Source organism: Conger conger, chromosome 19, assembly GCF_963514075.1.
Source record: "Conger conger chromosome 19, fConCon1.1, whole genome shotgun sequence".
Taxonomy (NCBI): Eukaryota; Metazoa; Chordata; class Actinopteri; order Anguilliformes; family Congridae; genus Conger; species Conger conger.
In genome coordinates, this window is record NC_083778.1 from 1531588 (window position 1) to 1555693 (window position 24106).

The following is a 24106-nucleotide window of genomic DNA, read 5'->3' on the forward strand; positions in this document are numbered from 1 at the left end:
GCATTATCATGAAAGTGTGAATTCTGTAAATCAGGACAGTGCGCTGTGAGATCTGTTTGCTAATCACATGTCAGTACTCTAATGGACACACAGTAGCAATGAGAGAGAACTTACTGTGCTGCTCATCTCTCTCCAGTGAGTCAGCGAGATCCTTGAAATAAACACATGAAGAGGTGTGCTGTATCAGTATGAAATAAACACATGAAGAGGTGTGCTGTATCAGTATGAAATAAACACATGAAGAGGTGTGCTGTATCAGTGTGTGAAATAAACACATGAAGAGGTGTGCTGTATCAGTGTGTGAAATAAACACATGAAAAGGTGTGCTGTATCAGTGTGAAATAAACACAAGAAGAGGTGTGCTGTATCAGTGTGAAATAAACACATGAAGAGGTGCGCTGTATCAGTGTGAAATAACACTCAATGCACTACAACCACTGCCTTGTCACATGGGCAGAAAAGGGACAGATAATTTGAGACACCAAACACACAGCAGTGCCAAATGCTCATATCTGAAGTGTAGCTTTTGTTCCTGTTTGAAGGCTTTGTAGACATATGAAGTGTTATAAAGAATTAATTTGCTCAGAATTGAGTTGCTCTATGCAATGCATTCAGTAAATGCTCACAGTGAGCTGAATGCTTCTGGTTAAAAAGGCTCTGTTTGGAGGCTTACTCTGCTGCCGTGTTTGAGACCAGCAAAAGGAGTCTGGGCTTTCTGTGAGCCATGCAGGGCCAGGACCACTGCAGAGCTGGATTAGAGATTAAGGTGTGTTGTGTTGCTGTTGTCTTTTAAGGGATTAAAAAGTAGCACATTAGCACTAGGACTAGCCCTTCATGTGCACAGCCGAAAGCTTCACCTGCTGTTTCCACTCAGGATTCTCTTCCCAAACATTTAGGTAATTTCTTTGCCATCTACTTGTGGCAAAGAAGCCACAAGTCAGAGACCGCAGTTTCATCTTACCGTGGAAATAAAAAGAAGGTTCTAGGATTTTGAACAATTTCAAACAAATTAAAGTTACTTGAAAGCTATGCAAGAACTACTTGAAGACCAAAGAAGAGCAAGGATTGCTGCATAATCCACAATCCCCTGACCTCAACCTCAATTTATGGGGACACTTGAAGACTGACAGAAACCAAGCATTCAGTAACATCACAAGATGCTCTTTGAGCAGTGTATCTAATACTGACTCTAATTGGATCAGACGGGGTACAATTGGCTACTAAATTGGGAGAAAAAGGGAAAAAATCTGGAAAAATAAATTTAGAAAAAGAGTTGTGTCAGTTTAAACCCATTTCATTACATTTGATCACTGGTGAACTCTCCTCTGAAGTTGATTGGTTCAGCCATTGAACGATCACTCTTCATAGACAGACAGCTGGGTGCAGGTGACCCTGCTCTTTCTACCTGGACCCTGTGAACAAAACATGGAGACAGAGCTTCCAGTTAAACTCACCCTCTGACTGCAGCTCTAACTCACAGTCCACACACAAAGTTGTTGAAAAATTGAGACAAAAACTGATGAAATCATGGAGTTTTTTAACATTAATTTAAATAAAATAACGGCAGCAACTGTAGGCTACCAAGTGCTTGAAGTTTCAACAATCTATTCCGATCGAAGAGATCGAATATTAAAAGAGATCGCTGAGTCTTTGATGAGCCTCTGTCATCACTGATGTTACCCTAACAGGGGAAGGAGCACTGGGTATCAATACTGTTGACTGGGCTTACAAACATCTACATGAGAACACTGGGCCTCATTCCTCAATATTTTCATAAAACCGTGTGTAAATGTATGCATAATCGGAAATTAACAAATAAATTATGCCAGATTTATCAAATGCATGTAGACACAGTTGTTTTCATATCCATGTGTGTACATTGATGAATACCAAACAATCCTTAATGAAAAGCACGTTCACAGAAGTTAGCATCACGAAAATACCATCACCTAAAATACCATAGAAGGACCTTGGAAGTCTATTCCAGGCAATTTAAAGAGATAGCTGAGAGAAGACTGAAAAAAAACCTCTCTCAAGCGGAGATTGAAGTGCTGTTTCTGAAAGTAAAAAACATATTTTATTCAGTTGTGTAAGCAATGGATTGTCAGAGCTGGGGAAGACTAAAGCCTGGCAAGACATAGCTGTTGTTAACTCTTCTGAAGTTCCATGCACTTATTTTGAGTTTGTCTGTTCGCCACGTGATGCGGAGCCCCTCCCCAGCCTGGCATTACACCAGATGCTTTGAGTATCAGTAAGTATACTTAATGAAAGTGAACTACCCAGATACTTTGAAGCATTCAAAAGTATACTTGAGGTTAACTTTAAATCAGCGTTTCTCAACTCCAGTCCTTGGAACCCACTTGCCAGAAGGTTTTTTATGTAACCAGGAACACACACATCTCATTTACTAATCAAGGGCATTGTTTGGTAGTTTGGTTCAGTCATTGAATCAGGTGTGTAAGTTCCTGGGTGCAAAAAAAACCTCCTGGCAAGTGGGTCCCAAGGACTGAGGTTGAGAAACATTGCTTTAAACAAAATCAAATATACTTAAAAATGAGTCAATCTATTCTACTTACGTTTTCTCCAAAAAAGTGTACTTAAGTATATTAAGTATACTATTTTTTCCAAAGGAATCAGTGGTAGCTGGTGCAAACAGGGTGTGCTAACAGGGCTAAGCCCTCCCTATGATGAAGAAAACGGGGAAATACGTTTATTTTAATTACCCTTGTCGGTCTTGTTTGTCTTCTTATTTCAACAAATAAATTCAAGCAGTTTAGTTTGAATTATGGTAAAACCGAGAAAAATAGCAACATCGATTTGTCATAAGAAAAACACAGGGTATGACTAATATTTTATCTCCAGGGCTATTTGTTCTCAGCCCTGAGTCAGCGTATTACAGTGTCAAGTGTGTGAAATGCTTTACATATAGGATTTATTATCCAATTGGGCTACATTCATTCAGCCCATTACAGTCTGAAGCTCTGTGTGAGACATGCCCCTTCAATTTGTTATCCATTGGAGGGGTGTGAATAGTGTCAAATTAATGAAATGGCGGACACAAATATGAACAAATATGTACTTCACTAATCATCTGTTTTCTAAGAAGTCTTTGGGGGAAAAACTCAAAACAAAGAGATTGAGGACCAAACCAGGTGCAGCTTCGGCAACAGGACAAACAACAAAATCGTAGGTTTTGTGATTCTTGGTTTGAATAAACGGACTGGCTAGCTAAGAGCGAGCGTAGCTAAGAAGAAGCTTTTCTGCTTCTCATGTTTGCTTTTAGTAGACACTGCACGGACTCGCCAAGGCATTACAGATTTGAAACATTTATTGGAGAACATTTGGAAGCATGAAATTGGAAATAGCATCAAGCTGTCAATGCTGGGTAAAGCTACCACAGCGTGTCAGCTTGATGGAGGTAGCTAATCGTAACTCCATACAGAGTCATAATGAATTAAAGACCAGACCACTCACTGTCTGAATTGTGAGTTGTATTAAATTCCCTGGAGGACACAAGCTTTGCGGTGGCTAGGATGAAATTACCACATCATTACACCGGGGCAAGTTTCTCCACCTGGTTGACCAGTTGATTCACCTCTTTGTTTAGATAGCCAGTTAGCCAATCAATTGTTTAAACACACTAAGTTACTCGTCAGAGACAAGTTCAAATGAGCTGCTTGACTGTAGCTATGTTCACTGTTTATGGAAAAGAACTGGCTGATGAAATATTGAAGGTAACATTTGTGGCTGTGCAAACTGAGATGACAGACAAAGTTATGGACTCAATTCCCACTGGTGCCAGCCATCCTGAAAATTATTTGAGCTTATGGTATTGTAAGGTGCTTTGAATAAAAGTATTCATGAAATGGCATATATTCAAATGCAATGCTGGAGCGTGAGCTATTGACAGGTTTAAGACTTTTAGTTTTCAACCCCCCCATCCAGTATCACCACCAGCGTCCACTGCATAGGATGGCATCTCCATACCAACAAACTCAAATACTATTTACCACCAATGGAATAATTCATTCAACAAAGTACCAGGAAATCTTATCAGAAAATCAGGTGGCTGAGACTTGGCCGTAGGTAGATTTCCCAGCGGGACAATGACTCCATTAATAAAAAGGTTTATGTCAATAACTATTATTTTTCGAACATATTTATCATGGAGCCCACTGTAACTGCTTAACATTTATTGTTGTGATCAGGGGGACTGACTCGCCACGCCCTGGTGTTAGTTTGAACCTGTTTAATTACCTTTGATCCCCTGTGACCTCTCGTCTAAGCTTGAGTGGTGGTTCTACTGAGGGATCACTCTTCACAGACAGACAGCTGGGTACAGGTGACCCTGCTCTTTCTACCTGGACCCTGTGAACAAAACATGGAGACAGAGCTTCCAGTTAAACTCACCCTCTGACTGCAGTTCTAACTCACAGCACATTAAATATCTGAGTCGTGCATTTATACCTCTTTCTGTCAGTGCTGAGGGTTCCACCTTTGCTCACTGGCTCCTCTGAGAGACTCATTTTAGAAACAGAGACTGGAACACGTCAGACCAGACTAGACCACATGTGGGTTCTCACCCAAATCAGCCAACCTGTAAACATACAAAATGAGAACACACTGAACACACATATAGACACACTAATACAAACAGACAAGCACATACACAATATAGCACAGTGTTGACATGTAGCAGTCTGGCATTTAAATGGTCCATAAACCTATATCCACATCCATCCATCCATGATCTAATACACTCACTTCTGGTCAGGGTCACGTGGGGGCTGGAGCATATCCCAGAATGCACTGGGTGAGAGACAGGAAAACACCCTGGACAGGTTGCAAATCCATCACAGAGCAACATACTATACAGTCACCTCAGTAATGTGGGACCGTTGATAATGTTGAAGAAGAGTTTCTTTATAATAAAAATAATGCCAGTGCTCAGCTATACATTGACTGTCTGACATGCAGAAAGTATTTTACTAATGACTCAACCAAAATTACACATTTATGAGATCATACATTTATCTGGTGAAATTAGGCACCACAATTATTGCCCCCTTGCATTAAGGATGTTATACACCCTCCCCTTGCAAGGATAATGGGGTCTTTTTCTGTAATGTCTTATAAGACTGGAGAACACATGGGGAGGGATCTTAGACCCTTCCTCCATCCACAATCTTTCCAGATCTTTGATATTTGCATGTGTGATTACCCAGCTTTTTGGGTAAAATGTCCTGGTACTTGGGTAGAGTTCATAATGCTATTGCTATTAACAAGGGCCCCAGGACCAGTGGGAGCAAAACAGCCCCAAGACATTAACGATCCACTATCATATCTACCCCAGGTCTGATGCTCTTTTCTGTATATTAATCCTTAAATCAACACCAAACCAATGTCCAGCCAAAGAGCTCTAATGTCATCTCATCTGGCCACAGACAAGGCCATTAAGGAAATAGCTACTTTTTTCATTGCTCCCAATAAAGCCATTCATCCTGAATCAATTCCAAATAGTATTTTGGCATGGAGGCAGTGTCTAATAATAGAAATTATTAAATTCTGATTGGAGCAGTTAATTGTAGATTTGGAAACTTGGTGACCTGAAGATGGAACCAAGTTGTGTAATTGTTGTGTAACTCTGGTCACTGGATGTCCCCTGTATTATTTGCCATTCCTTCAGTGGGTCATGTGACCTGGAAGCGATTTACATTTTAGTGTAATCATTTAAATGAACTTCGCGGGGGATCCAGTTCTGCCCGTATCTCCATGTCCTCCTGATTCTAGACACATTGTTTGAACGCTCTGGGTGCTGTGGTTAAAAAGCTATTAACATTTGTATTTCATAAAAAATGTCTTTTGAAAATGTGGGTTGGGGCAGCAATGAGAGAGGTGTTTGGGTGGGACCATTATGGGCCCAGGGCTGATGATGTCCCATGGTATTATAGGCTGTTCTGTTGTTGAGGGCGCATAGAGAGGAGGTCACAGTCGCGAGGCTACAACACCATCAGGCCTTGTACAGAACTGTGTTGGAGAAACCTGCAAGGGAGGTCAAGCTTGAGGTAGGCAGGAGAGGGGTGCAGTGGCATTTTTGACCACTAGAGGACTCTAACAGATCAAAGGATTTAAACTCTGGCTCTGTGCTCAAGAGCTTCTTTTGTGTACGGATCAAATTTGACCTGTTTTCAAGTGAAGATATGTAATAAATACCATCTGTTTTTTAGATTGGAACAAGGCTTCATGATATCTTCAAAAACAGCTAAATGAACACAACAAAAAAGTGCTATGTCTATGATGTTATGGATCAGATATGACCCAGCAGATATAATATGGCATGTAGAATTATTTCATAACCACTTTTCAGACAACACCCCAAAGTCCCTAAATATGAGCAGTCCGAGACACAGAAATTATGAATTGTTGCGAACATATATGGATGGATTATTAATGGATAATGGATAATAAACCTTATGGATGAATAAAAGATTGAGCCTTGATCTTGGAAGGTCCCACCCCATAACACACTTGTTCTTGAATTTGTTACCATCTTAATTACGAAGCTATTGACAATATTCTTCCGTAACGTTAAAAGTGACACGAAAGATCAAACCAAGGGTTGTGCTGTGAAATAGGCATTTTGAGTAATGTGGCGTGTAAAGTTTTACCGCACCGTTCAACATTAACAATAACGTTTACATAAGAAGTTCATTGCAGCGATTATTACGCTAACCGTATTGAAGCAGGGTTCAGGCAACCTTCTTGACCTCATCTTCACAAGGAGCTGCACAACAACCAACCTCTCTGTAAGACCACTCCATATATCTGACCACTCCTTCATCACTTTTTCTCTTCCACTCTCCTCTAACACCCATCCATCTCTCCCACCATCCACTGTGACCTGTCGGCGGAACCTACGCCACCTCTCTACCTCCACCCTCTCATCTACAGTCCTCTCCTCCCAACATCGGCAGAGTCTTTCTCTCGAATGTCTCCTGATGATGCTGCTACAACTCTCATGTCCTCCCTCTGTTCTTCCTTTGACTCTCTGTGTCCCATCACCACCAAATTAGCTCAGGCCTCCCTCCCAGTCCCTGGCTTTCTGATGCTCTACGAGCTGTCTGAACCGAACTGCGGGCAGCGGAGAGAAAATGGAAAAGGTCCTGTCTCCCCAGTGATATGGCTTCCTTCCATGCCCTCTTATCATCTTTCCATTCCTCTGTCTCTCTAGCTAAATCTTAGTCTAAGCCTAAGTCTTCCTTCTTTCACTCGAAAATGAACGCGGCTGCCTCTAATCCCAGCAAACTGTTTTCAACCTTCTCCTCTCTTCTACGATCTATATCTAGTGACATTCTCCCTTTTCTCTCCTCTCTAATCAACACCTCCCTCTCTTCCGGCACCATGCCCTCTTCCCTAAAGAGGGCCAGAGTCACGCCCCTGCTGAAAACACCTACTCTTGATCCCTCTGCTCTGAGCAACTACCGGCCTGTCTCTCTTCTTCCCTTTCTCACCAAGACTGTGGAACGGGCGGTCCACTTATCTTCTTCACAATAATCTCCATGACCCCAACCCCTGCCACCAATGCTTGTTGATTGACATGTTTGGCTCGTCAATGGCCTCATAACATCAACATGTCACATCCTTGCGTTTAAAGCAAAGCTAACTTACATTCTATTGGGAAATTGCACATGTTTATGATAGTAAAGTAAATCTTGGCCTGAACGTCATTGGAAAAAACATTGTGTGGCTATAGTATGTAACCAGGGAGAATAGTACACACTTAGCAAATGGCAAATAGGCACGCACAGTGCACACACAATGTGAGGTGGAATTACCACTCCACAATAAGGGATAATTTAGTGACCCACAATTACAGCAATGCCTAAAAGAGGTAACAAAAGTAGACATCACTGCAACTCAGCAAAGGGGCAACACAACACCACAAATGACAAGGGGTATAACCAGGTTAATACCACTGAGATAATACACTTCCCAATCCAACAGACACAAAAAAGGAAAAACCCAAAACGAGGACATGCCCATTCATCTGAATAAATATTAAGACCAATGACTATGAGAACACGACTCACTCTAGTCTAGGGATCATGCCTTATAGTGGACATTCAGGAGCAAAGTGGCGAGAGGCGAGCAACCACTGTGGTAGCAACATCGAGCTATTTCGTGTTTGTCGTTTAAGGCGCCGACAATATCAATCGGCTTCATAATTAATACATTAATTCGGCACTATCTGCAATAACACATACCCAATGAGGGACAACCGCACATTCAATCGCATAATTATTCATTTTTAATAGTTAATAGTTGAATAGTTGAACCAAACCAAAAAATATTAGATTGTGTGACAGCCTTATCTACTATTTCTAAAGGCTGTTTTCTATCACCGATACGAGTTATAACTAAGTTCCCTTTAATTAATTTATCATTGCATTGGGTTACTCACGGTAGTTGACTGCTTCTTCTTGATTTGTTGATAGGATCTCCAGATTGACGGTGTTTAAAGGATGGATGAACGAGTGTACGTGTACAGGCTAAGTTTGTATCTGAAATAGTGCATCATAAGTGCATCATAAGTGCATAAGTGCATCATTCTGACCAGGTGTTTAGTATCGCTGCGGGTTTTCCTCTTGACGCGGTAACGTTGATTTTTTAAAAATTGCTCATTTGAACAGCAAGGGTTAGGGCTTGAGCCACGTTGTTTGTCTATTACCTGTTAATCACTTCTACTGGTTGCATACCTGTAGAGTGATTGAACATTTGTCTTAAGTAACTTAAATAGCTGTGGAATTTATCAGTAGATTAGCTTTGATTTGGTATTGCTTGTGAGCAATTGTAGGCCATTTAAATAGGCGTGTCAGAGCGACGCTAGCGTATATTAGACTGGCGAAAGTTGTCCTTAGTCAGTAAGTGCATCATTCTGACCAGGTGTTTAGTATCGCTGCGGGTTTTCCTCTTGAGGCGGTAACGTTGATTTTTTTTAAATTGCTCATTTGAACAGCAAGGGTTAGGGCTTGAGCCACGTTGTTTGTCTATTACCTGTTAATCACTTCTACTGGTTGCATACCTGTAGAGTGATTGAACATTTGTCTTAAGTAACTTAAATAGCTGTGGAATTTATCAGTAGATTAGCTTTGATTTGGTATTGCTTGTGAGCAATTGTAGGCCATTTAAATAGGCGTGTCAGAGCAACGCTAGCGTATATTAGACTGGCGAAAGTTGTCCTTAGTCAGTAAGTGCATCATTCTGACCAGGTGTTTAGTATAGCTGCGGGTTTTCCTCTTGACGCGGTAACGTTGATTTTTTTTTAATTGCTCATTTGAACAGCAAGGGTTAGGGCTTGAGCCACGTTGTTTGTCTATTACCTGTTAATCACTTCTACTGGTTGCATACCTGTAGAGTGATTGAACATTTGTCTTAAGTAACTTAAATAGCTGTGGAATTTATCAGTAGATTAGCTTTGATTTGGTATTGCTTGTGAGCAATTGTAGGCCATTTAAATAGGCGTGTCAGAGCGACGCTAGCGTATATTAGACTGGCGAAAGTTGTCCTTAGTTGTCCTGAGGATGGCACCCCACTGATTCTCCTTGGAGACTTCAACATCCACCTAGAAGCCTCCCAGTCTGCTGCCTTCCTACCGCTAATCCACTCCTTCGGCCTCTCCCTGCAACACTCTCCTCCAACCCACAAGGCGGGCAATGTCCTAGACCTTGTCTTTGTAAGGAACTGCTCATGCTCCAATTTCACGGTTACCCCTCTGCATACATCTGATCACCACTTCATCTCATTCTCCCTCCCTCTTCCTCCCCATCCTCCTCCCCCTCCTCCCACCCACACTTCCTCAGCCCGCCGTAACCTCCGCTCCCTCTCACCCTCTTCCTTTGCCAGCACCGTCACCGCCTCACTCCCCCCTCTCGAATCCTTCTCCAAACTCCCCGCTGACTCTGCATCTGCCACCCTCCTTTCATCTCTCTCCTCCGCCTTTGACTCTCTCTGTCCCCCTGTCTCAAAGCCACCTCGCACATCCCCTCCCAGTCCTTGGATATCTGACACCCTCCGTACCTCCAGGGCCAGCCTCCGCGCAGTGGAGAGGAAGTGGGGGAAATCCAGAGACGCTTCCGACCTCATGACTTACCAGTCTCTCCTGGCGGCATTCTCTTCCGATGTCACTGCCGCCAAAGCAAAATACTATCAAACGCAAATTCAGAACTCTGCTTCTAACCCCCTGAAACTTTTCTCCATTTTCTCCTCTCTCCTCAACGCACCGCCTCCTCCTCCTCAGTCCTCCTTCGCTGCTGATGACTTTGCTGATTTCTTCGATGAGAAGGTCGCAGTCATCCGCAGATCCTTTACAACCACCGCCCCCCTCACTGTGCCCTTCCCCCCCTCTAGGCCCATCCCTTCCTTTTCCACTTTCTCCCCCCTTACAGACTCTGATGTTTCTCAACTCCTGCTCTGCCACCGCCCTACAACCTGTGCCCTTGACCCTATCCCCTCTTCTCTTCTCCAAACTATCACACCTGACATTCTCCCATTTGTCACCTCCCTTGTCAACTCCTCCCTGTCTTCCGGCTGTTTTCCGGCATCCTCCAAGAGGGCCCACATCACTCCACTGCTAAAAAAGCCTACCCTGGATCCCTCCATCATCCAGAACTACCGCCCGGTATCTCTTCTTCCTTTCCTTTCTAAAACTATAGAACGAGCCGCTTCTACTCAACTTTCTTCCTTCTTTTCTAACAACAACCTGCTAGACCCCCATCAGTCTGGCTTCAGATCGGGCCACTCGACAGAGACTGCACTCCTCTCCGTCAGTGAGTCACTTCATGCCGCACGAGCAGCCTCCCTCTCCTCTGTCCTCATTCTTCTAGATCTCTCTGCTGCCTTCGACACTGTGGATCACTCCATCCTCCTGTCTGCCCTGTCAGCAACGGGCATCTGTGGCACAGCCCTGGACTGGATTGAGTCCTACCTCTCTGGTCGCTCCTTCCAGGTTGCCTGGGCTGGTTCGGTATCGACACCTCGGCCCCTCGCCACAGGAGTTCCCCAGGGCTCAGTCCTTGGCCCGCTTCTTTTTTCTCTCTACACTCGCTCCCTTGGCCCTGTGATCACTGCACATGGGCTATCCTACCACTGCTATGCGGACGATACCCAACTCTTCGTCTCGTTCCCGCCGTCTGATACGCTGGTTTCAGCCCGTATCTCTGCTTGCCTGAGGGACATCCAGAGCTGGATGGACAACCACCATCTAAAGCTCAACCCAGGTAAAACTGAAATGATATTCATCCCTGCTAATACCTCTCCCCATCTGGATCTCTCCATTTCCCTCGGGGATACCACACTCACGCCGTCACCCAGTGCAAAGAACCTCGGCGTGGTGATGGACAGCAGACTGTCCCTTTCCGAGAACATTGCGGCGGTGACCCGGTCTTGCAGGTTCTTCCTATACAACATACGGAGAATCCGCCCCTTTCTCACCCCCTACTCGACCCAGCTCCTGGTCCAAGCGATGGTTCTGTCCCGCCTGGACTACTGCAATTCCCTCTTGGCTGGCCTCCCTGCGTCCGCCATCAGACCCCTCCAACTCATCCAGAATGCAGCAGCTCGTCTGGTCTTCAACCTTCCCAAATACTCACATGTTTACTTCCCTCCACTGGCTGCCTGTCATGGCTCGCATCAAATTCAAAACATTGGTGCTAGCCTTCCAAGCAGTTAAAGGGTCTTCCCCAGCTTATCTGCCAAAAATCATCAGACCCTACACCCCTGCCAGACCTCCACAGGCCGCTTGGCACCTCCCCCTCTCAGAACCTCCACCTCACGCTCACGACTACTGTCTGTTCTGGCTCCACGGTGGTGGAACGAACTCCCCGTTGAGGTCAGAACTATAGAATCTCTCCCCACCTTCAAGCGCAAGCTGAAGACACACCTCTTCAAACAGCACCTCTCCCCATCCCTCCCTACCTCCCTGTGAACCTTAATTGTTGTCTCTGTGACTTGCTTTGTGTATCGGTATTTTAGTTGGCTAGGTAAGCAGTGTTTGGATAGTTAACTTTGGTGACTTTTGCTCTGTTTGTTTGTTTGTTCAAAAAAAAAAAAAGGCCCTTGTCCTTATCTTTGTTGTACAGGTAGCAGTTGAAATTGTACTTACCTCTAGGGTCTTTCAGCGAACTTATCCCTGGTTATGGGTATGCACTTTGTTGTACGTCGCTCTGGATAAGAGCGTCTGCCAAATGCCAATAATGTAATGTAATGTAAAAATACTAGGCATATGCTATGCAGGATAGCCTATATAAGAGACGGAAAAATAGCCCAAACAAAAAAGGATATGTCACGACAATCCAAAACAAAGCACTTGTAGAAATGGCTAAAACTTCCTTTCCTAAACGAAAACAATTGAAACTTTAAAGTAAAGCTTGTTAAAAAAACAAGGGAAATCAGAGTTCTGGTTTAGTGGCTGTGGCCTCTTGGGTATATTCTCTGGATGAAAGCTTTTATTTAGCGCATATTCAACCGTAATGTAGAGATTGATTTCGGGAATAGACTGTTCTAAGAACCGAGTTGACGTCTTTGGAAATAGAAAGTGAGTGCGTTAACCCGATGTGACAGTTTGGCAAGCGCATATGCAACCTTAATTGGATGAACGTTTGTACGTTGTTTAATAAACATCGACACATCAATTCAGTTACGAACTGAATTCACCGTCACTTTATTTATACCAAGTCAGAATATTTTCCTGAGCCATTAGACCAATATATAGACTATTGGATTTAGGGTGGATTAACGTCTGATTGTATTGCAAAATGTCTGTTCGATAGGCTACTGTTCGGCCTGTTTTTCTGTTAGAGTGGTAGTCGCGTCACTGTCAAAATGTAGCCTCGCCTGTCCTAATCAAACTTTAATACAATAAATGGGACATTTGAAAATAGCATATTACACCAAAATACTTACTGCGTTCTTTTATTCAATTTCATTCCTTCTTTAACTCTTCTTTCTTTACATCTTCTTTCTCAAAATGGTGTTTGAAATACTTCGCAATAACAGACAAAAGGGGTACAGTAAATGCAATCTGACACCCTCCTGCTTCTTCTCTTACGACTTGTTCTTGGCATCAGAATGGGCATAGAAGTTCAGCTGGCGAGGCCTCGTCACTGTGAACAACAAGCCTGATCTCGCTTTGTATTAAGTGATCGCCTCCAAACCCTGCCAAAGGTGACAAGACTCATTCTCTTTCTCTTTCAGTCACTTATACTTGTATTAACGCTGGGCAGATTTTATAGAGTTGTGTTTAGATGCTTCATAACGCAGGTCATCGCCAGAATTAATAGATAAAAATTGAATTGATTACAAACAGTCGCAGTTGATTTGTTAAATGTGTACTCAATGGATTATCAACTGAATTTCCAAGTTCATAAATTCATCATATTATTTTAGACATTGTTTTATCAAAAAGTGTTTCAAATACAGCCAGGTCGAATTAAATAGTGAAATCAATCAGTGAGCTGTAACCAAAGGATACATATTTGGCCTGTAACTATAAGACTGTGCATTGTGTACCAGTGCCCATTGTTTGATTGGTGTTACAATGGACAGAGTTACACTTGTGGAATCAGATCTCACTGGTCAGAGTCAAAGAGAAAGTAATGTATGATTCAGTGGACAAATGAATGATACTAGTTGTATCTACAGATGTTAAGAAGCCCACACTGAATCTATACTTTTACGCAACATAGTGGGTCCATTCAGAATCAGTCCATGTTCTTGCTCATAAGTGAAAATATTGAACCATTTATGATTCCCATATGACTATTTTACGATACTCATAGTGCAACAGGATTACACAAAAAGCCAACCTTCATTCTGATGTCTGTGACGGTCAGACCTGAGAAAGCTGCTGTAAGCCATGTATGACAAGCTATGAGCTCTCAGCTCTCAGAAATTACTATCACACACACACACACACACACACACACACACACACACACACCATTATTCACACACAGTGTTATCATTATCTTTATTATTATTGAATTTCCTTTTTCTTTTTTGTCTTCTCTCTCTGGTACTTTGCTGGTTTTATTTTGTTTGTTTGGTTCTTTTCTGTGATTATTTTGTGACTCTGTATTGCACTTTATTGCACAATAAAAACATTTAAATAAAAAAGAAATAAAATAAAAAAGAAATGATTATTCTTAATGCATTGCTATGTTCATTGTCTCTGTAACAGCCCAAACATTAGATTATGGTTTAAGCAAGGAAACTCCAATCAGACCAGGGGCCTCATTTATAAAACTCCACACTAAAAGTGTACGTACAAATGAGGAAATGTACGTACCACAAAAAATATTCTGATTTATAAAACCTTGCCTACGCCTGGCAGTGCGTAATTTCATTTTATAAATGCCAAAACAACTTTGAATTATCTGTACGAGCCCAACACACTGCCTAGTTCACTTCCTCAATTACCCATAAATGGTTAAAGAAATGCCCTTAATTAAAATTGATAAGCATAGAAATGTCCTTGATAATCCCTATGTAGGTCTGTGAATGGCAATGTCAGAGCGCAGAGCTAAGAAGAGAAACATCTAAGCGGAGATGTTTTCTTTGGTAGCCATAGCGCTGGCATCACAAACAAAATGAAATGAGCTGAGTGGCAGCATGTTGTAGCTGCTGTCAATGCTGCCAGCTCAGAGAGCCCAATCATGTCGGAGGTGCAGGAGAAGTGGTCCCACCTCAAAGTTAACACCAAAAAGCGCATTGCTCTGTGTAGACAGAGCGTGAGTGCCACTAGGAACGCCAGACCTCTCTCCCTTGGATGAGCGCATGACAGCAGTTGTCGGTGTGGTAACTGAGATGGAGGGAGACACAGACATGGCTGGAGATGAGACTGCAGGTGAACCAGGTAAACAACCCAAGGCTTTGTGTGTAGTGCACCAAACCTAAACATCTGTTTCCACACTAAAACGCAGTGAAGACTTTGTTGAAAAGTGACGTATTGTTTAATACGTGCGTATTGGTTCACTCTCAGATCGTGCGTATCACTCAGTGGCTGTGATTGGAGGTGAGGAGGTGGCAGAAGATGAAAGTGTGCCGGGTCCCAGCAACTCCAATGCGCCCCGTCCCTTCAGCCAGCCCTGTGCGCCACGTGCCATCACCAGTGACCACGCCCTGACTGATGCTGCTACAGACACAAACCTGTACAATTACACCACTGTGTACAGACACAAACCTGTACAATTACACCACTGTGGAGATGAGAGAAATAAGAACAGTATTGTGCTGCTACAGACACAAACCCGTACAATTACACCACTGTGGAGCTCAGAGAAATAAGAACAGTATTGTGCTGCTACAGACACAAACCCGTACAATTACACCACTGTGGAGCTGAGTGAAATAAGAACAGTACTGTCTGAAATTAGTGGGCGGCATGGATGGGTTCAAATCCCCGTCGGCCGGGGCCTCTCTGTGTGGAGTTTGCATGTTCTCCCTGTGTTTGTGTGGGTTTCCTCCGGTTTCCTCCCACAGTCCAAAGACATGCACGTTAGGCTGATTGGAGAGTCTAAATTGCCTGTGGGTATGAGTGGGTGAGTTAATGGTGTGTGTGTCCTGTGATGGACTGGTGACCTTTCCAGGGTGTACTCCTGCCTTTCGCCCAATGTATGCTGGGATAGGCTCCAGTCTGCCTGCGACCCTGTTCAGGATAAGCGGGTTAGGAGAATGAATGAATGAATGAATGAATGAATGAAAGAAAGAAATTAGCTCCACTCTCATGAACTAAAAATGTTATGGCATGCATGGCAGCCTAGCTGTTATTTCCACAGGCAGTTGCAGAGCACAGCATTTGGCTGATAGTCTGGTGGGTGAGGGTCAGGGTCATCGGGCAAATTGAAGGGGGGGTGGGGGAGTCCATTCCTCTGTGCCATGTTGTGCAGTACAGCACAGACTTGTTGCCGGGCGGTATGAAAGCCTGTTGCATCCAGGCCCTTTCAGAAGCCGGATGGTGCGCTCCACGGGGGACGTTGTTGTAGTGTCTCTCTGCGCTCTGTGGGTTTGGGAACGGGGTGAGGAGCCAGCGCTTCAGTGGATAGCCGCTGTCGCCTGCAGGAATGTTAAGTTGGTTAATCGGACAGTATAACACAGGAAGCTTTATCTTACCAAGTAGCCAACCATCAGGCACAGCTGCAGCCTCAGGTCTGTGCCCTACCCTGCTGTGTCTCAGTACAGATGAATGAGGCCCAGCTGCAGCCTCAGGTCTGTGCCCTACCCTGCTGTGTCTCAGTACAGATGAATGAGGCCCAGCTGCAGCCTCAGGTCTGTGCCCTACCCTGCTGTGTCTCAGTACAGATGAATGATGGGCTGAGCCAGGCCATCCAGCAGCTACAGCAGCAACTACAGCATCACAGATCATTTGGACATTGATGGAATGAGAAGGCTTTCCCTTCACAAAAGCAAACTCGTCCTCGTGTGGTGCCCTTATGGGCTGAGTCCATCATCCATCCATCCATTATCTCAACCTGCTTATCCTGAACAGGGTCACAGGGGGCTGGAGCCTATCCCAGCATACATTGGGCGGAAGGCAGGAATACACCCTGGACAGGTCGCCAGTCCATCGCAGGGCACACGCACTATTCACTCACACACTCATACCCACAGGCAATTTAGACTCTCCAATCAGCCTAACCTGCATGTCTTTGGACTAAGGAAACCCACGCAAACACGGGGAGAACATGCAAACTCCACACAGAGAGGCCCCGGCCGACCAGGATTCAAATCCATACTACTCCTGCCAACCTATAAGCAGAGGCTAAAGCAGGCAGCGCCTACAGTAAAGAAGATCCACTGCTGGTCTGAACAATCGGATGTTGAGTTGTAGGGTTGTGTTGATGACTGAGACTGGGACTTGTTCTATGAAACGTCAGATGACATCCATGAATATTCAGATGCAGTTATGTCATTTGTATGCAGGAGTGTAGAGGATATTGTCCCAACAAAAGCAATCTTTCCAAACCGAAAACCGTGGATTAATAGTACAGTAAGAGCGGCTCTCACTGCTTGGGACAGAGCCTTTGCTTCTGGTGATGAGGAGGAGGATGAAGAGGCACGTTACAATCTTCGCAGGGTGATTAAATCAGCCAAGAGGGAGTACACGGAGAAGACTGAGAAGCAGCTCAGTGGGAATGACACACACAGCATATAGCAAGGCTTCCAGAACATATCGCATTTTAAGGCTAGACCAAGCTGTGGAGCTAATGTATCAGCCTCCCTGCCAGACCAGCTGAATTATTTCTATGCCCGGTTCGAGTCCACCAACAGCAACCCTCCAGAAGGAACCCACATCACAGCCCCCACCAACACCATCATGCCCAGTGATCTGACCATCACTGAGGACCAAGTGCGCTGGATGTTCAGTCGGGTCAACCCCCGAAAAGCAGCCGGTCCGGATGGGATCCCTGGCCGGGTGATAAGAACATGTGCAGCACAGCTGGCGGGCGTGTTCACACATATATTCAACCTCTCCCTCTCTCTCTCTCTGTGTTTCTCTGCTGTTTTAAGTCCTCCACGATTGTGTCTGTCCCGAAGAAAAACAAGGTGACATGCCTAAACGACTGGCGCCCTGTTGCCCTCACCCCCATTGTGAGTAAGTGCTTTGAGAGGCACGTAAAAAACTAAATGTGCGCCGTAATCCCTCCCACACTGGACCATCAGCAGTTTGCTTATCGTGGAAATAGATCTACAGATGATGCCATATCCACAGTACTCCATAGCACCCTCACCCATCTGGAAAATAAGAGCTCATATGCCAGATTGCTGTTTGTTGACTGCAGTTCAGCATTCAACACAATAATCCCCTCCAAACTGGTCATTAAACTCAACAACCTGGGTTTCTCCCCTGAGCTGTGCGATCTCATCCTGGACTTCCTGACTGAGCGGGGCAGGCAGTGAGGCTGGGCTCCATCACCTCTGCTCCTCTGACTCTGAACACAGGAGCTCCTCAGGGCTGTGTCCTGAGCCCCCTTTTTTTTTCTTATGGATGCTGGTAAGTTGTTACTGTATGGCATGTTATCATGTCTTATGGATACCTGTATGGCAGGTGTTAGAGGGAGATATGTGGTGGCAAAATGGCTCCAACAGATGGAGCCATGAAAGATTTCAAATGAGGAATTCAGCTGTAAAGATGCACACCTGGGGCTAATACCCATCAGGCTCCCTGTCTAAAGCCTGCCACTCCACACCCAGATGTGAAGTAGCTGTGGGGGAAATGCTGGGGTGGGGCTTTTATGGCCAGATTTGAAGTTGACCTGTTGTGCTGGAGTTACAGGTTGTTGAACTGACCCTGCATGACCAAAGACATGGCCTGGACCTTTGTGAAGCTGGACTGGATTTAAGGACTGTGAAAGCCACTGTCAAGCTGAATGAAGAAATAAGATAGCTGTGAAAACATTAAATGTCTGTTAAATATGACATTATGATTCTCGTGTGCTATGGCACTTACCTGTGCTCTTGGTACACTTGTTGTGTTTCTGAGTGTTGCTTGAAGAAACCTGCCCAGGCAAATCGCTTAGTGATCCAGGCTTAGGCAGGGAACTGAAAGTGAAATTGACTCCAAAATGGAGCAAGGTTATTTGAGTTTTCATGTTGTGTGTTTTGTGTAAACTTTAGTTTGGCCTTATTAAAGCCCCAGCTAAGCACTATTGTGAAGTTTGTGTCCCTAATATTGCGCACCTTCACCACAGCACTGCTGTCTGCCCTCTGTCCCATCACATCTATGCGGTTATACAGTCTGTTGTGTTGCACTTAGGAAGGGAGAGAACCCGTATAGCGAGAAGCAACCACACGCCGCATTCAACAATACAACACTTTAATAAGTATAACAGGGACGAAGCACGTCCTTACAGCAGCCATACTCAGCCACAACTCCCGGCAAATCTTTATACCTTTTTACATCCTGTTTCACTTCTCGTTTTCCCCTTACGTCACAAGCATTAAAGGCACAGGACACAACATATTTCCCCCTTTGTAGAAAAGACAATACTTGTACTAAGAGGAAACATGCACGGTATCTCTAACATACAGTAACAGAATAAGTATATTGAGTCGAATAACCAAATGACAGAACATTTCATCACACAGAATAGTTACAGTATACATATGCAACTCAGCTATTTTTGTTTTTCAAGGTAACCAGCAATATTACATTTAAGTGACATAGTCCTTGAACCATTCAGGCTTACGAGTAACACGTTTAGGCCTGGTCCCATGAGCAGTTTGAGGTCCGATAGTACCTTGGTCAGCGACAGCAGGATCAGGGAATGCAGTAAGGTGAGAAGCATTCCAAGTCTTACCATTACTCAGAATGTATGTACTTTTTCCCACTTTTTCCCTAATGCTAAGGGGATCACTGAACCTTCGATGCCCTTTTGGCACATGTAAAGGATTTTTAACCCGCACTTTATCCCCCTTTTGGAAAGCAGGAGGGCGTGCACCCCGTTTGGCATCAGTGTAAGCTTTCATTTTACCTTGGTGCTGACGAACCCTATTGCGAATGTCCATTTCCTCAGGACTGCATTTTGAAGCAGGAGGCAACAATGTCAGCTTGTTTCGCATGGAATGTCCATGGAGCAGTTTGAATGGAGACGAACCAGGAGTGGCGTCACGCGTGAAGGCCACCGCAGGCCATTTGGAATAGTAGTCAGTCATTGCAATGGCGAATCTGCAGTCTGAGGTACCTGACTGGAAGGGGCCAATGATGTCCATGGCAACTCTTTGCCAGGGCCCTTCCGGTAGAGGAACAGGTTGCAAGGGACTCGGATGCAGTTTTGCAGTTTTGTCATTGGACTGACACAAGTCGCAGGAATAGATAGCAGTCAGCACGTCACCATCCATTTTAGGCCACCAGTACAGTTCCCGGAGGCGCCGTTTCGTCCGCACCACTCCCTGGTGAGACTCATGCGCGATGGGAATGAGTGTAGAACGTACAGCGGCAGGAACAACTAACCTGAAACCACGGAACACGTAGTTGTCCTTGGCAGACGGCTGGAAACGTACGGGGTAGTATAGCAGCAGTACTGGATCGAGACCTTTGGCGGAAGGAGGCCAGCCACTCGCAGTGACGGCTGGGAGCTTTGTGAGCTCGGGACATGTGGCACAGGCAGAGTGGAGTTCAGCAGCAGATAGAATGACGGCTGGGAGCTTTGTGAGCTCGGGACATGTGGCACAGGCAGAGTGGAGTTCAGCAGCAGATAGAATGACGGCTGGGAGCTTTGTGAGCTCGGGACATGTGGCACAGGCAGAGTGGAGTTCAGCAGCAGATAGAATGACGGCTGGGAGCTTTGTGAGCTCGGACATGTGGCACAGGCAGAGTGGAGTTCAGCAGCAGATAGAATGACGGCTGGGAGCTTTGTGAGCTCGGGACATGTGGCACAGGCAGAGTGGAGTTCAGCAGCAGATAGAATGACGGCTGGGAGCTTTGTGAGCTCGGGACATGTGGCACAGGCAGAGTGGAGTTCAGCAGCAGATAGAATGACGGCTGGGAGCTTTGTGAGCTCGGGACATGTGGCACAGGCAGAGTGGAGTTCAGCAGCAGATAGAATGACGGCTGGGAGCTTTGTGAGCTCGGGACATGTGGCACAGGCAGAGTGGAGTTCAGCATCAGATAGAATGACGGCTGGGAGCTTTGTGAGCTCGGGACATGTGGCACAGGCAGAGTGGAGTTCAGCAGCAGATAGAATGACGGCTGGGAGCTTTGTGAGCTCGGGACATGTGGCACAGGCAGAGTGGAGTTCAGCAGCAGATAGAATGACGGCTGGGAGCTTTGTGAGCTCGGGACATGTGGCACAGGCAGAGTGGAGTTCAGCAGCAGATAGAATGACGGCTGGGAGCTTTGTGAGCTCGGGACATGTGGCACAGGCAGAGTGGAGTTCAGCAGCAGATAGAGACGCAGAAGCAGTGGTGAGCAGGGCCACATACTCAGCCTCAACGTCGGCCAGAGCAGCCGTACTCAGCCACAACTCCCCCCAAATCTTTATACCTTTTTACATCCTGTTTCACTTCCCGTTTCCCTGGTCTTACGTCACGAGCATTAAAGGCACAGGACACAACACAGTCCATCAGTGCCTCTCCTCTGATTGGTGTCACACTGGGACCACATACTGCAAAAGAACAGTACTGTCCAATCATGTTAAATCTCTCAAAGGGATGAAGCCAATCTATAACTCACTACGGCAACTAATCTATGACTCAATACAGCAACTAATCTATAAATCGATACAGCAACTAATCTATAACCCAATACAGCAAAACATCTATAAATCAATACAGCAACTAATCTATAACTCAATAGAATATATAATCTATAAATCCATACAGCACTGTTATTTTTTTGATCAGTGAATTCTTGAGTACCTTCAGCTTCTGCCATGAACCTCAACCTCGAGTTCAGTCACTTGCAATAGCGCCACAAGGCCACCAGATGGCGGAATGCATCCACTTTGTGTTTCAAGTTTTCCAACAGGACCCACAGATCTGACAGTGGTACTTTTGGCTATTTACAGCTCATCGTATGGTGCATGGTTTAGTTTTTTAATCTATTTAGCATGAGGATGGAGGTGCCATCTCACAGAAATATGAAATGGCATAAAAAGATGATAACAGTACTAAGACTGGTGATACAATGGTTATAACAATAATGAACAAAGAAAATATTGATAAAATATGACTTAAAGATGATTATAATATCATTACACAGTATAATATATGTAAGGTAATTCTAAAATAGGCTGACTTACGACCAGTTCCACTTACGTCCGGTCGGTCGGAACCGATTACGGTTGTAAGTTGACGACTACCTGCATATAAAAAGAGCTCTTTGCCATGGCACATGTGGAGGGGGAGAGAGAACCCCTCTCAGAAACAGCTACAGAATGGGTCTGATTCACACTGCAGACGGTCAGGGCTTGCATATAATGGCACAGAACAGTGCATACGCACACAGCCAATGTGGGATCTTCAGTGCATACATACAGTGCATACGTACACAGCCAATGTGTGCTCCTCAGTGCATACATACAGTGCATACGTACACAGCCAATGTGGGCTCCTCAGTGCATACATACAGTGCATACGTACACAGCCAACGTGCGCTCCTTAGTGCTTACATGCAGTGCGTACGTACACAGCCAATGTGGGCTCCTCAGTGCATACATACAGTGCATACGTACACAGCCAATGTGGGCTCCTCAGTGCTTACATACAGTGCATACGTACACAGCCAATGTGGGCTCCTCAGTGCTTACATACAGTGCACACGTACACAGCCAATGTGCGCTCCTCAGTGCATACATACAGTGCATACGTACACAGCCAATGTGGGCTCCTCAGTGCATACATACAGTGCATACGTACACAGCCAACGTGCGCTCCTCAGTGCATACATACAGTGCATACGTACACAGCCAATGTGGGCTCCTCAGTGCTTACATACAGTGCATACGTACACAGCCAATGTGGGCTCCTCAGTGCTTACATACAGTGCATATGTACACAGCCAATGTGCGCTCCTCAGTGCTTACATACAGTGCATACGTACGGAGTGAGCTCCGTTCACCACAGACACAGACACCAGCCACTGACACCCCCCAACCGCCCACTTTCCCCCCAGTTTTACCCCCTTACCAGCCCATTACACCTGCAGTCAGGGAGCCTAAGCTGCATCTTCCGCTGCGGTATGGGGGAGAGTCGGGAAAATGTAGGGGGTTCCTTTGTTTTTTCGTTTGTGTGTTCGCTTATAAGGGATACCCTTACTCTCCGCCAGTCCCCGACCTTACAGAACACCAAAGCCAACATGGAGAGACCAGCGACTAGTGCGGTGATGGAGGTGGGGATTCTCCGCTGGAGGCGGTTGTAGCCGCGCAGCAGGCTGCTCTAGTTAGGCAGGAACAGGGGTTACAGGCGTTGAGTGTGCAGCAGACTGCTCTGGTTAGGCAGGAACAGGGGTTACAGGCGTTGAGTGCACAGCAGGCTGCTCTGGTTAGGCAGGAACAGGGGTTACAGGCGTTGAGTGCCCAGCAGGCTGCTCTGGTTAGGCAGGAACAGGGGTTACAGGCGTTGAGTGCCCAGCAGGCTGCTCTGATTAGGCAGGAACAGGGGTTACAGGCGTTGAGTGCCCAGCAGGCTGCTCTGGTTAGGCAGGAACAGGGGTTACAGGTGTTGAGTGCCCAGCAGACTGATCTGGTTAGGCAGGAACAGGGGTTACAGGCGTTGAGTGTCCAGCAGGCTGCTCTGGTTAGGCAGGAACAGGGGTTACAGGCGTTGAGTGTGCAGCAGGCTGCTACTGCCGAGCAGCAGACTCTGGTGTTTCAGCGCCAGGATGAGATCATGGCCAGGTTAGGTCAGCAGACTCTGGTGTTTCAGCTCCAGGATGAGATCATGGCCAGGTTAGGTCAGCAGACTCTGGTGTTTCAGCGCCAGGATGAGATCATGGCCAGGTTAGGTCAGCAGACTCTGGTGTTTCAGCGCCAGGATGAGATCATGGCCAGGTTAGGTCAGCAGACTCTGGTGTTTCAGCTCCAGGATGAGATCATGGCCAGGTTAGGTCAGCAGCAGGATGTGCTGCCGGGGCTTGCTGAGAGCTTCAATTAGCGAGCCATTAACACAGCCAATGTGGGCTCCTCAGTGCATACGTACACAGCCAATGTGGGCTCCTCAGTGCTTACATACAGTGCATACGTACACAACCAATGTGGGCTCCTCAGTGCTTACATACAGTGCATACGTACACAGCCAACGTGCGCTCCTCAGTGCATACATACAGTGCATACGTACACAGCCAATGTGGGCTCCTCAGTGCTTACATACAGTGCATACGTACACAGCCAATGTGGGCTCCTCAGTGCATACATGCAGTGCTCCGTTCACCACAGACACAGACACCAGCCACTGACACCCCCCAACCACCCACTTTTCCCCCAGTTTTACCCCCTTACCAGCCCATTACACCTGCAGTCAGGGAGCCTAAGCTGCAGCTTCCGCTGCGGTATGGGGGAGAGTCGGGAAAATGTAGGGGGTTCCTTTCCCAGTGTCTCATTGTTTTTAAATC

At 45.6% G+C, this 24106-nt stretch overlaps 1 long non-coding RNA gene and 1 pseudogene across 1 annotated transcript; one reads left to right on the top strand and one right to left on the bottom strand.

The window, feature by feature from the left end:
- The window catches only part of LOC133118958 (NACHT, LRR and PYD domains-containing protein 3-like), a 734314-nt pseudogene that overhangs the window by 485028 nt on the left and 225180 nt on the right, over positions 1-24106 (top strand).
- LOC133118986 (uncharacterized) lies at positions 1238-13060 on the bottom strand. The gene is made up of 4 exons (XR_009706463.1): positions 12961-13060; positions 4468-4597; positions 4258-4368; positions 1238-1412 (listed from the first exon to the last, which is right to left on the bottom strand). It is a non-coding gene; the product is annotated as an uncharacterized LOC133118986 (long non-coding RNA).